Here is a 14,544-nt window from a genome sequence, read left to right as displayed (position 1 = left end):
AAAAAATAGGTTAAAATAAGGGAAAAATAGGTAAAAAAGAAGGGAAAAAATTGTAATAAAATAAGAGAAAAATGGGGAAAAATCTAGGGGTAAAATGAAGAACAAATTTCAAATAATAAATTGGGGGAACATTTTCTTTTTGAGCGACAAAGCAAAGTAAATTTAGATTTTGCAGCAAATGTTTGCATATAAAATCTTGATCCAAAGCAGACTATCTGCAGCAAGTAAAGATGAACATTCCTGTTAGTCCACATGACAGTAATCCACAGATGTCTGACGCAGCACTGACGCTCTTCAGATTCTGGAGCGATCTATATTTTCCTACAAACAGATCAATCGTGGCCTAAATGTCAGGAACCTGCCGCTGCTTCAGGCGTCTCCGCTCGATACGCAGCCATCACCATGTTCCTATGGACTCGCTTTTCACGGCAAAGTATTCACAGCAAAGCATGCACAGAAGCAGCTCAGGCTAAAAGATACATCCCAATCACCATCGCAATTTGAACGCTAAACAACCCAAATCCATGGGGTCTTCTTACGTAAAAAGACAACCCTGTAGCTCAGACCTCGACAAGCAAATTTTATTAGTTTAACAGTTGGAAAAATACGTTTATCGCGATACTTTCATTCCTCAATTTATGGAACTTCAAATTTGCTATTGTGACTGGCCTCAATTTAAAGGGGCTATACAGAGTTTACAATGTTAAAATTAAGTATTTTCTTCCCCCTACATGTTTCTGCAATTTCCTAATGTGTAGAATGAGCTCAGACCTGTTCACCACAACCTCCTCTAAAATCCTGCACTGTCACTCAAAAAGTTGTTATTTCGGGTCTGAAGTGCCGTCATACACAAGCTTAAAATAGAAACTGCAGTTACGCGCAAGACCTGAGGTGGCAGTAGTGAGCATAAATTACATTGAAGGCCTTTATGGCACCATTAACAGTGCACACTGCGATTTCGCCCCCTACGCTGTGTTTTTTTTCCTGTTGTTTCTCTGTTTTTTTCCATTTTGAATAGATACCATCTTAATAATACCTGATCTACATAAAAATAAAGACATAAATTTGACCCTCAACATGCAGGAAATGGTGTTTAAAGGGGCTAGATGCAAGTTTGCCATTTTATGCTCACTACTGCCACCTCAGGTCATACGCGTAACTGCACCTGCTATATTAAGCTCGTGCATGACGGCAATATGGAACCGGTATAACCTTTTTGAGTGACATTAGGACATGGCTGGAACATGTAGGGGGATGAAAATATTTAGTTTTAACATTTTTAAACTCCGTATAGTCCCTTTAAGACCTTTTTGGCACAATTAACAGTGCACACTGCGATTTCACTCCCTACGCTGTGTTTCAACCAACATAGGGTGGATTTTCGGTGAGTTATTTTGAAATAACCTGTAGTCTGTGATACGGCTGAGTAATGTTGTGATTTATTAGCACCATTGACTTTGGTTTTTAGCCGAGTTGGCACAAAATGAGTCAGTGTCAGTCAGATGGAAGACTTTAGACAGATATTGCTTCACCTTATATTGCGCTACGATATTTTTTTTGAGATATATTGCGTTCAGCCCAAGTAGAAAGGTGAGTCTGGATCAGGATAAAAACCGCCCCGTCTATAAACAGGTCTGGATAGGAACTGTCGTCTAAACCACTCTAAACAAAGTTGAAGTATAAAACAGGATAAACCAGCAGGTCAGGCCTAAAGCTACAGGCCTATACCAGGCCTATACCAGGCCTGGCGAACCACTGTGGGACCTCTGCCTCCGTCTGAGCAGCGCTGGGGCCTCCCGGTGCGCGCCGCGGGACAAGGCATGTGCCCAAAAAAGGCTGGCACGTCCCGGGAAGGAGTGTCCCGGCGCGCGCTGCTGCACCGTCACCGTCTGCACACGAGAAAAGACCGGCTATAAATAATACTCCGGCATTGAATTTCAGCGCAGGGTGGGGCTTAAGTCATTCATATTTCTGACGCCGTTACCAGCACTTTTCAGGACGGGTACGCGGGGAGGTAATTGGGTCCCGTAATGTGGTGTATTTTGAAAGGGGAAAGTGCCAGAGAGGGGGGATATTTCTGCCAATGCTCGCCAGCCGCGTTTCTCGCTAAAAATAAAACAAACACGCTGCCGGTGCCTAGCAACTGACCGCCCCACTGAGCAAACATGCAAGGCTTATAGCTTCATTCACTCGCTCGCTAACACACAGCTGCCAGAAGAGAAAAGAGGGGAGAATTGCATCATCTCATTGCACTGCACTAAACGAGAATTGGCGGACACCAGAAAAGGAAAAACCTGGTGTGTATATAGCGCCATATTGCAAATCTATTGTTTTTTACGGAAGGGCTAAACAAAACGGCGGCAAATTATTGTCATGGTAAATGTCACAAAATCCAAAACAGGGATTCTACTTGGCACTGTTTGCTACAAAAGTGCAGAGTAACTTAAAATTGAGCAAAAGTTCAGTTTTAGTCAGGATTTTACTACTTTAGCTACATTCCAGCCACGTTTCAGTCCTGGTTTTGTATTTTTTGAGAAACGTTTTGACACGAGTTTTATTTAGATTTAACCTCTGAACTCCCACCTGAACAGAGCATTTTCTCCATTTTGGCTTCTCCTAAAACAGGGGTCCCAAACTGGCGGACCGGGGTCCAGATCCGGATCTCCAGAGGCTTAAGTCTGGACCCCAAAGACTTTTCATCTTCATATCTAAGGCTGAATTAACAAGATTAATACCAGTGAAATACAATGCCAATATTATTGATTGATGGATCAGCTCTTCTATGTAAATAAACAACCAAACCTGTGCTTATGTTTTAAATTTTTAATAGCAATGACTACATATGTCCGGACCCTGGAAAGTTACGAAAATATAGTTTGTGGACCTCGAGCTGATTTACCTGGGGACCCCTGTTCTTAAAGCTTCTAGAATATAAGCGCCAAAATAGCGATGAAACAAAGATGAAAAGGCAACAAAAAAAGCGACAAACGCAACAAAAAAGTAACAAAAAGGCAACAGACAGTTACAAAAAAAAACGCAATGAAAACATGGCAAAAATGCAAATAACATGACAAAAATGGGACAAAAAAAGTAACCAAAACGTGGGGAATGTTTGTTGGAGGCTCTATTCATGAAATTTACAATGTACAAAACAGTACAGACCCTAACTATAAAAACAAAGTAGGTTTTCATCAAAAAATACTACATTTTTAATGCTCCATTTAAGTCTGTGTGAACTAGGACAGAAAGATATATCGTTATCATATCGATACCGAGATATGAACATATATACAAAATATTAAAATCGAAAAAGCAAGATATAAACGATAAGGATTTTCATCAATAAAACTGCACTCTTTTGTATTATGATTTTATTTCTCTGAAAAATGCTTAGTTTTTACCTAACCCGTAGGTGTATCGTATCGATATCGGGACATCGGGCATGAATATCGAGATATGAAATTTTGTCCATATCGTTCAGCCCTAGCCTATGTCAAAAATCTTGAAATATCCCTTTAATTAAAGCTGATTTACCTGCGAATGAAAGGCTTTTAAGTGCGCCTTATAGTGCGAAAAATATAACGGCTTCATTATCACAATAAAAACATGCAAAAGTTCTGTTTTTCTTTCCTTTACACAAAACATGGATGTTATCGGACCACACCGTGTCACATCAGTCAAAACTAAACTGAAAAGCGGTTCGCTAAACTCGTGTTACATGACTGCAAAGAGCGTAGAAAAACAAAGAAGTGAACGTGCAATTTGTGGTTGAAACTACGAAATGTGTCGTAGTGAAACTGACTCCCTGACGAGGACGCTGGCGAAAAACGTTGCCAAAAAAAAAAAAAAAAAGTAAACAAAATAGAGGCTCCAAAGGAAAGCGAGAGAGAGAAGTGGAAGTAGAGAGTGATTATGTAATGCTGCAGAGAGGCAACAAAACAGACGATTCCAACACACAGGGGAGCGAGCAAAAGAAGATCCATTTATCTATTATTGAATAAGGATTATTATTAGAGATCGTCATTTAATAGTTGGATAAAAAGTGCAAACAGTTTGTGAAATATAGGCAAAACTTGCTGACTAAGCTTCTTGAAGTGAGTGGCTAAATGAACTTTCGTGAACAATAACTTTATTTAACATTTTAGAAACATCTTCGAAGGAGCCACAACTAAAAAGAATCATACCTGAATAGAAAAATCACTGAACATTAAAGCAAAAGCACTTAACTTTACCCAATGATTGTGTGAGACTAAGACCGGTATCACAGTCGCTGGTTTGTTGTAGCGTGCAGTGATTCGTTTCGGCCCGTTGAAAGAAAGAAAAAAAAAAACGCCTTTGTCTAAATGTCAGCCGCTGCAGTAACGCGGTGACTGCTGCTGACTCATAAGATTAATGTTAATGAACTCCTCCTGTATCGGGTCAGCCGAGCCAGCCCCAGTCAACCCGGGTCAAACGCGCCACTCACCATTAGAACGAGGAGGCGGGCGGAGAGAGGGGCACTTAACACATCACAATAAACTAATATACGACCAATGGAGCTTCTACAGCGGCGGCCGCGGATATTAGCTCCCGTACTACGAACACAAGGAGAAATATACTCCTAGTGCGGGATCAGATGTTATAAACTGAATGTTACTTATTCATTTTAAATATAGATTTGATAGTATTTAAATTGAGTGTAAACCAGGTCTAAACCAGAAAAATGCCCAATAATTTAGTCCAATTTAGATCTAGCTTTGACCTAGGCTTGTCAAATATTTTTTAATCAGGTGGTATTTGGCCAAGACATTCTACATTATGTTAAAGAAGACTCAAAATTAAAAAGGGCTGCAATTAACTTAGTACTGCTTTAAGTTTACTCCAAGTAACTTGTTTACCTTAATAAATCCTTTTCGTAGTCCCTCTGGGGGTAATACAAGTGTTAATGGGATGATTGGGGGGTCTTTCATCTCCCCCTGGTGTCTGAAAACCACAATTGCAAGTTTGCTGCCACTGGGTCGGAGGCCCCAATACACACTAAAGCTGTCGTTCCACATAGCGCGAACCGGCCGCGCACGTATCGACTCTACCTAGCACACACTTCTGTTGCCACCGCATTTGTTGTGGGCCGTGCCCCTACGGAGGAGCACGCTGTACAGATCGTCATTTAAAGTTTTGTAAGCCGCGATGAGGACAAATGTGGACAAATAACTGCCTTCTGGTGGGACTAATGGAATCATTCAGAGGTGCCAAGCTGTATTAAAATAGAAAAGAAACCGCTAAATACAACTATAAAGGTAAGCTACATGCAAATGTTATGCAAATGCTATGCTAACATCAGCTAAATCTGCGCTAACAGTGGCTAAATGCTAATATCGGCAAAATCCCCCTTTTAGAACAGCGTATGATGTTGTGAAGTATTAAATCCGCATGACCTGCGTGTCAATAGTGAGGGCTGTCCACTCTCCCGTTGCCAATCAGAGGCCAGCAGTCTGTTCACGTCACATCAGACACGGACTAGCGCGCTTTGGCCACAGCCAGAGGTCGGTCCCAAAACCTATACCTGGTCAGACCAGTCAGACTGGAAAAGCTCGACAAAGCGGGTGAAAGAGCCATTCGGCTGACCTGTATATGGAAAAGCAGCTTAATAGAATCACGAAGAAGGTAACAGGCTAACGGGAAAAGCTAACTGCGGGCTAGCGCCACTTAAACAGTATTTACAGCCAAGTTGGAGTGAAAAAAAATGTATCTCCATTGTGTAATATGATGAACAATATCCCTCTCTCCCTTTGTCTTTTTTGTCAGCGTAGTATTTACTCTCACGGACAATGAGTAAAAAAAACGCAACATGCTACGACACCTGCAGTGGCGCTTATGGCCTCTAGGGGCATGAGTTACCGAGTACTGCTTTAAAGTGAATGTTTGTAGGAGGCTCTTGGTGCTTTAAAAAACTCACTACAACTGAACTTTGTTTGTGGAGGTCCCTCTCGTTGCACTAGGAGCGCTGTGATTGGTCTTGCGTTACCGGCTTGGACTAAAGTGTCAGGCTTGATGCACAGTTTCCTCAACAAGCCGGAGAAATGTACGAACTTCTTTGTGGCAGAAAAGGAAATACAAAAGCGATGGGACTCTCGGAACACAATTCACACGCTCCAAGAAACTGCCGTCACGCTGCGTTCGAACGAGCATCGAAGCGTTTTGTTGACGACTGACACTAGACGCGCGTTATAAACCTTTCGCAGAGAGCAGTGACATCATGTGCACGCTCACTATGCATCTGTCGGGTCGGTCTGGGGTTTGAGTCGCTTCAGTGTTGCTCTGAGCAGGTGAGACGAGGCAGACGACAGAAAACCGGAGCAGGCAAATGGCAGCAAGGTGTGAATCCAAGTTAGTCTGTGGCACTGTAATTACACAATCTATAATTAAAGCCACACTGCGGAACATTCCAGGTTATGTGCCATTACGCCACAAGAAGACACGGTTGCAGAACGCTGATACATAAACAAGCCTGTAGTCATACCAAAGGAAATAAAACATTTGCAAGAGCGGAAAATGTACTCAAAGCCACTATTTATATTAAGGATCCCCCCAATGATTAATGAACTCAATCTTTTGTAAAAAAATAATAATAATAATCGTAGAAACAACTAGTTTGTGCAACATCTCACTCAATATTCCAGCTCATACCCATAATCCTCTGATGAAAGCACTTTACAGCCCAACAACAGCAACGAGGGAGAGTTTGCAGCTCATCAATAATAAAAAACAATTTCTAGGGGCCATTGAGTGTAACAATTTATTGAAAACACAGTGAGGGTTCGAAGTCATATAATACTTTAGACACATTAGGTTGTTTTGCAGTATAACTCACATAGCGTGTCTAATAACTAAAAGATGTATAAGACTTCTCTCCAAAAAGTTGATTTTTCATGTCGGCTTTAAACACCAGTACAAAAGCAGGTGTAGTTGAGGTCATGCATATATTAGGTCTACTTTACATAGCACTAACCCTGATGTAATCTACTGCAAACTTAGAGAGGAGTTTCCATCTCGCTATCCGGAGCAGTGCCACAGCTTTCTGAGACAATATGGAGCTGTCAGTCACCGCTAATGTACACAAATGCCCAATACAAATCGATGTTTGAGTGATATAAACCATTGTGCAAGCCATGGGCGTTTTAAGCAACTGTAGAACAACGTGACTGAGAACATTAAACAATATGTGTCAATGTGGTGCGACGGGTTGTGAGAAAATCCTCATACTAAGTTTTGATGCCTGGTGGGTCTGGAACAGCACTGAAGTTTAAAGAGAGGCCGTCCCACTCAGAGTACTGGCTGAGAGGCTCAACAAAACAGCCTTGTATCCATCGTTCTGGATGTTAATACGATTTAACCAATTTTCACACAAGAAGCAGCAGGCTAGACTTGACAAATCCTGAAAACAGGAATACAGAACATGCATGTACAAAGAATGGACAATTTGATCTTATCCATACAAGGATTTTGGAAAGATAACTCGCCTAATTGCATTTTTTCCCCTGATATAAACATTGCTATTTATATTTGCGATTTATATCAACACTCAGTTCTTAGCGCACTTTGTAAACAAGTTCAGAGCATTAATATTTGAGAAAAGACTGAATTATGAACGAATACAAGACTCACATGCATGTTTCCAGAGGTCCAAACTAAAGGGCTAGCAGATTTTATGAACGACAGATCCCAATGAATAAAGAATATTTAGAGAGTACATTATATTCCCTGAATAATGGCTGCCTTGGCTTTTTGATAAATGTGCCATTAAAGCAGTACTAAGTTACTCATGCCCCTAGAGGCCATAAGCGCTACTGCAGGTGTCATAGCATGTTACGTTTTTTTACTCGTTAATTTTCTGTGAGAGAAAATACTACGCTGACAGAAAAGACAAAGGGAGAGAGGGATATTGTACATCCAATTACACAATGGAGATCATTGTTTTCACTCAAACTTGGCTGTAAATACTGTTTAAGTGGCGCTAGCCTGCAGCTAGCTTCGCTGTTAGCTTCTTCTTTGTGATTCCATTAGTGTGTATTGGTGGCTCCGACTTGGAGGCAGGGAAAGTTGCAAGTGTGGTTTTCAGGCCAGAGACACCAGAGGGAGATGAAAGACCCCCCAATCATCCCATCAACACTTGTATTACCCCCAGAAGGACTACGAAAGATTTATGAAGGTAAACAAGTTAGTTAGGACTTAGGACTAGGCCTTAGTTTGCAATGCCCTCGTTATTTGGCATTGGCAGAGGACACAGCAGATCACCGGACAAACTGTGATGCGATTTGTCAATTCAGCACATATTCAAGCCAGATGCCCTTCCTGATTACAACCCCTTGGCGCATAACCAGCACAAGGAGTTCACTGGCTTGTGGTCATTTGAAACATCCTTCCAAACTTCATTAGCATACAGCATCATTACAATTTCTGTCACTATCCAACTGTGATAAACGTCCCGAATCAGTCGTATCGTCCGCAGGGTTTCATTCATCCTCTCCACCTGCACACCGTGTTTACAATAGTGTGTGTGGAGATTAAACGGGCTCAGGTAATGACAGTTATATAGGCCGTAATAAAAGGCTTATTGAGGGGATATTTTAAATGATACGGTCAGAGGAGTTCGCTCGAGGCCGCTGCAGAGTCGTCCGGCAGAGGCTTGCATTATGCTCGCAGTAAACACAGATTATGGAGTGACTCATTGTGTGGAGGGGTCTGGGCCTCTTTCTAAGAAAACATTGACCAGCAACTCATGACTATGCATAAACATAAAACTCAAGTACAAGACTTTCTCATGCCCTACACAAGGACTGACATCAATATGCCGTTGCTTTTTATTGCTTTTTATTCCTTTGCAGTTTGAGAATTATGTGCAGCCGAAATCCAGAACACAATCCATGTTTTAACGCTCCATAGTCTCCTGGATATTGCAAAAAATATATTACTGCGATATATATTAAACTATTTTACACACAACGTTCAATTTGTTTTCATGAAATTGTGTCAAAGCAAGGCATGATAAAACTCCAAATCAGGGCCAATCAAGCCTAAAAAGGAGGTATATAGGAGATATTTCTAATAGAGGGCGACCGATAATATTTTTTTCTAAGGCCGATACTAATATGCACCGCTGATTTTCAAAAACATGTGTGAAAGAAATACAGCAAGTCTCTATGTCTTATGGTTCCAAAATGATACGCAAAAGTCTACAACATAAAACATAGGTATACAAACTTGTGACCGATGTTCACCGCGATGTTTATGTGCCACTCTGAGGCCTAGGAAGTTGTGGAAGGGCTTATTTTAAAGCTTTGACTTAAAGGGGCTAGATGGAAGTTGGCCATTTTATACTCACTACTGCCACTTCAGGTCATATGTGTAGCTGCACCTTCTATATTAAGCTTGTGCATGACGGCACTTCGGACAACTTTTAACAACTTTTTGAGTGACAGTGCAGGATTTTAGAGGCAGTTGTGGTGAAAAGAGCTCATTCTACACATTAGGACATGACTGGAACAAGTAGGGGGAGGAAAAGACATAATTTTAACATTTTTAACAGCTTTAACAGGTTCGGTTCCGGAGATAACAGCATTTTTGTCGGCCGATAGCCAATATTGTGAAATACCTCATATCGGCCTAATACATCTGTCGGGCCCTAACAATTACAACCACAGCTACACCAGTTTGAAAATGAAGGCATCCTGGAGTTCAAATGTATAGGATGAGGAAGCTCCGTCTGCCTGTTGATTTGCCACATACAAACGTGAAGCAGACGTGAACCTTGTTTAGGGTGAAAAGCTTGGCCAGAAAGTTTCAGACCCAAAGTACACGTCTATGTTGGCACAAATTAAGGCTTAATCAGGCAAAAGAATAAAACAAATGCTCATGTTGATTGATCTTGATCTGCTTTTGTTTGTTTTGTTCATATTAAAAAATGTATATAATAATAAATATGGCTGTTTCGGTGACAGACCTTTTGTTCAAACCTCAGCTATAAAAAACTCAAATGCTTTCCACTCCAGTATCATTTATCTTCCACCAAACTCCAAAAGTAGGTGCTGTTACTGCCACAGAACTGGCTGTAGCCCCATTAGGACCATCGAGACTGACCTAGACCAAATTTATTGGTAAACATTCATTGCAAAGTGGGTTTTTAATCAAACAACTGACCAAACTTGAACCTTATCAATGCTAGAGTGGCACTATTAACAGAGGAAAGCTACACTGAACCAATATTAATAAAGAAACAATCTCAATCCAAAACACTGAGCCGTTAAAAAGAAAACAGCAGAATAAAACAGTGCAACAATAAGCCTGTTAAGCATGCCATGACCTTACTGCAGTTTACTGTAAGCAAATATGGTTTAAAGATTTTCTATAAGGATTACTCCAGGCCTCTTAAGTGCATCCTGCAGCCAACAACCCGACATCGGCATTTAGCAAATAAGAGTGTGTATTGTAAATATTTCAATCATTTGCCTCATACGTAACGCGACACAACTCTGGAAAGCAGTTTTGGACCGCGCCAATGAATGTGATATGGTAATGCTAGAAATGCCATTACACTGACAAGCTCACATGGCAAAGCTAAACATTGACACCCATGTGACAAAGTCCACTAAGCTGTCATTAGCCGTTTATGGCGGTGACATTAGATTAGTCACCTATAGATCAGCACATTTGGACTGAAAAATCACTGCGGGAGATGTTCTAGGCTTGGCATCAAATACTTCTTGCCTAACGCTGGTCATTATGCTTTCAAGACTTATTACGTTAGAGGTACTGGTTGCAACTTGCAGTACAGCCATCAAAATGACCTCTCCCATGTTTTCAAATGCTAACCTGTTTGGGGAGTCTATTGTAATGCTGAGAAATGTGGAATTTTAAAGGCAGATCAGGGCTATGTAATGGTAATAGTTTGTATATAGCAACAACTACACTGTTTTAAAACAACATTACTGGCCACACAAAAGAGTGTGAGGTTTCAGTGGTGTTTCTACAAACCCTGGAGGTGAAAATGAGTGGGTTGGCAATTACTTTGTAAAAGCCGCTAAGTCACCAAGTATCTTGAGTTGTGGTTCTCAATGGCTGGGTCTTGGAACCATTTTCAGTGAGTCACACGGCTTTCCCAGGGAATATTTATGTCAATAATTACCTGGAGAACACTGAAAAAGTTTGAAACACTTGAGTAAATCAAAATGACTGGCACTGTGGTGGTGTGTGTGGTTCAGCTACATGATGCTTTTTCAATGCTTAGTCACCAATAATTTATGGAATAACACAATATTTTGTATTAGGGCTGGGTGGCATGGACCGAAAGTCATATCCCGATATATTTAGGTTGAATATCGATATACAATATATATCCTGATATTTTTTCCGCAAAGTGAGAGCTGTGAAATGAAATGTTAAGTCAAAGTCAAAGCCAAATACGAGTAGTAGTTTTATTGAAAACTCACTATAAAATGTAAACATAAACACTGCATAACAAAGCTCCGTAAGGTGCACATTTAAATTAAAAAAACATCTTGGATAAGAATAGCCTATAAAATAAAATATGTCAATCTTTTTCTGACGGCAGCTATGGTCTGATTCCATATCTCATTTAAAAATATATCAATACATCTTAAATTTCGATAAATCGCCCAGCCCTATTTTGTATCAAATTACATTTTTTGTGTTGGGGCTTGTCACATCAAGGTGATGGTGGGTCCTGCTTAGGGCTGAAAGATACATCATTATCGTTTCGATATATGAACATTCAAGATATTAATGACGAAAAAGCAACGATGTATCGTTATCGTATTGATATCAAGATATGAACATTCAAAACATTAAAATCTAAAAAGCAAAAGATAAACGAAAGATTTTCATCAATAAAACTGCACTCTTTTGGATTATGTTTTTATTTTTCTGAAAAATGCTTGGTTTTCATCTGACCCATAGTTCTATCGTATCGTATCGATATAGAGATATCTAGCATGAATATCGACATATGAAATTTTGTCCATATCGTTCAGCCCTAGTCCTGCTGTGAGCAGATAACTTGAAAATCACTAATCTAGAGTGAAAATCTAATGAAAATAAAGGCTGGTGGCCATGGTAGCCAATTGTTTTATTGTATTCCTCTTGCAGCTGCTTAAAAGATGTTTTATAAGCTGGTATGTTAGTAGTGTAGATTCCAAGCACGTGTGTCAATACTTCACATAATAAAACAAAAGCTAGAAAAAAGTACTTAAGTCACACAGCTGATGCTGGGCTGTAGGCTAAACCAACAAGTGCTTAAAGTCACAAGACACTCGGCAAGTTTGAGAACCCCATGCAAAAGTTGACCAATAATAATCTGCTAAAAATGTGGGCATTCCTTTCACATCTGTGTCTCCCCCATCGATTAATCTGACATTCTGATCCCCTTAAATTCTCAAAATGCACCTACCCCATGTTATTTCTAGAGGCAATTCGTTTCCCCAGCTATAAAACACGTGACAAATTACACACAAACACGAGCGTTTTCCTTTTTGACCAACGCGCTCGAGCCAACAACGTTATTATCGTTATTGCAAAACACACACGTCACGTAGCGGACCCACTGTCAAAGTCTGCTTTTGGACACGCGTTTGTGTGTTAAATGCCGATGTAGTGACCACATGCACAACTCCATGCCACTTCCACACTGCTGCTCCCTGCGCCAAGGCCTTGTGTGTGTATGTGTGTGTGTGTGTACGTGTGCTAAGTGTGTGAATCGAGCTAACTTCACGGCTAGCTCATGACGTTAGCAAGCGCACATACGCCGTTAGCTTAGCATGCTACTTACGTTTTCCTGTTGATACGCGAATCCAATCCCGATTTTGCGCTGGATTTTGCTCGTCGGTGAAGAATGGTCGTTCTCCTACCCGTCTACGAAGCTAACGCTAGCCTGCTAACTATGTTACGTTTCCTTATTTGACAAAAATAATTGCGATTGGCCTCAGATGAGCGGCGATAATTCCTTTCTCGGCGGTCCCCTGCTTGGATAGCGTTGATTTTTACGCATGGTTGACGCCAGTTCTGCCGCTCACATTAAACGCAGGCAATTCCGATCGCTCTAAAACAAATAAACACAATTGGTTATATTATACAACACGGGCAAATCTAGCACTTTCGTCCATTGAAAGGCCAGAGCTATCCTTCGACTTTGGGTGCTGAACAAGAGGAGGTGCTATTTTTGGCATACGCCCCGTGATTGGTCGGGGCGGTGAGTCAAAGCGCCAGGTAATAGGCCGAGACGCGTGTCTATTAGCTCTGCCCCTGTCGAAAAGTGCCTCGTGATTGGCTGGTTCTCAGATATATGTGATGTATTGGGTCTTTGGGATGCGCTCGTTACAAAACCAGCGTACACCGACGCAGCTCGGAGAGTCATTCTTAAAATCAGCATCTCTCACCCACACTATAAATAGGAGGCTAAATCAATGCATCCCTTGGTGATAAAACTAGTTTAAATACGTGCTTAGATTAGGGCATACAATATAGGTTACTTCGATAATGATTTTGCTCAGCCTGTAGCCTATACTTACTGTTTTACGCTTGAAATAGGATATATATTTATATAGCCTATCACTCTAAAGCTTTGCATTAGAGAGCCTATTTCTTGTGTTTGCTGTATATTGTTAAGTGCAGCTAAAAATAGGAATCAGATGGGCTAAAGCAGTGGTTCCTAACCTTTTTTCCCCCCTAGAGCCACCCCCCCCTGTGCATGCATATTGTACACAAATGTACAGTGTAGGCCTATTACAATATAAATATATATATATATATATATTTGTTTAATTCTTTATTTGAATTGGGGCAGTGCACATTAACCTCTTAACTCCCGCCTCAACCGAGAGCATTTTCTCCAGTTTAGCTTTACCCAAATCCTGTAGGCCAGTGCAGGGGCGGACTGGGACTGAAAAACAGCCCTGGACTCTGACCAGCTTGGCCCAAATTACCACCCGCCTTAACGGAGCGCAATTTCTCCAGTTCGGCTTTACCCAAATCTAAAAGCTTCTCGGCTGGAGAGCAACAATGTAACACCTCATTTGAAAGCCAAGACCTACAAAGTGATTGCAACTTTTTGTCATAGTTTTGTTGTTTCTTCATTACTTTTTGTGGCTTTTTGTTGAGTTTTTGTCACATTTTTGTTGAATTTTTGTCACATTTTTGTTGAATTTTTGTCACATTTTTGTTGAATTTTTGTCACATTTTTGTTGAATTTTTGTCACTTTTTTTGATGAATTTTTGTCACATTTTTGTCACATTTTTTCTATCACTTTTTTTTATGGTTCTGTCACGTTTTTTGTGGCCTTTTCGTTGCTTGGTTGTCGTGTTTTTGTTGACTTTTCATCACATTGTTTTTTTATGCTTTTCCGGCGCATTTTTGTTTTGTTTTCATTCTCTTTTTTTGTTGCTATTTTGATGCTTTTCTTTTTAGCTTTTAGATTTGGGTAAAGCTCGGTTAAGGCGGGACCGGTGGCCCTAGAGTCAGTGGCCCTTCTGTGCTCTTCCAGAATGGACATATGG

At 40.7% G+C, this 14,544-nt stretch overlaps 1 protein-coding gene across 2 annotated transcripts in view; it reads right to left on the bottom strand.

The window, feature by feature from the left end:
* ppm1bb (protein phosphatase, Mg2+/Mn2+ dependent, 1Bb) overlaps nucleotides 1–13,196 on the bottom strand; it is a 30,149-nt gene extending 16,953 nt beyond the window's left edge. For both annotated transcript variants that reach the window (XM_079577240.1, XM_079577241.1), the window contains exon 1: nucleotides 12,821–13,196. The gene's annotated coding sequence lies outside the window, so the exon portion shown is untranslated. The remainder of the gene's footprint in view (nucleotides 1–12,820) is intronic.
* Between the last annotated feature and the right edge of the window lie 1,348 nt (nucleotides 13,197–14,544).

The sequence above is a fragment of the Gobius niger genome (assembly GCF_951799975.1).
Source record: "Gobius niger genome assembly, chromosome: 19".
In the NCBI taxonomy this organism is placed as follows: Eukaryota; Metazoa; Chordata; class Actinopteri; order Gobiiformes; family Gobiidae; genus Gobius; species Gobius niger.
The sequence above is the reverse complement of the archived record's forward strand: the minus strand, read 5'-3'. Positions and strand labels throughout refer to the sequence as shown.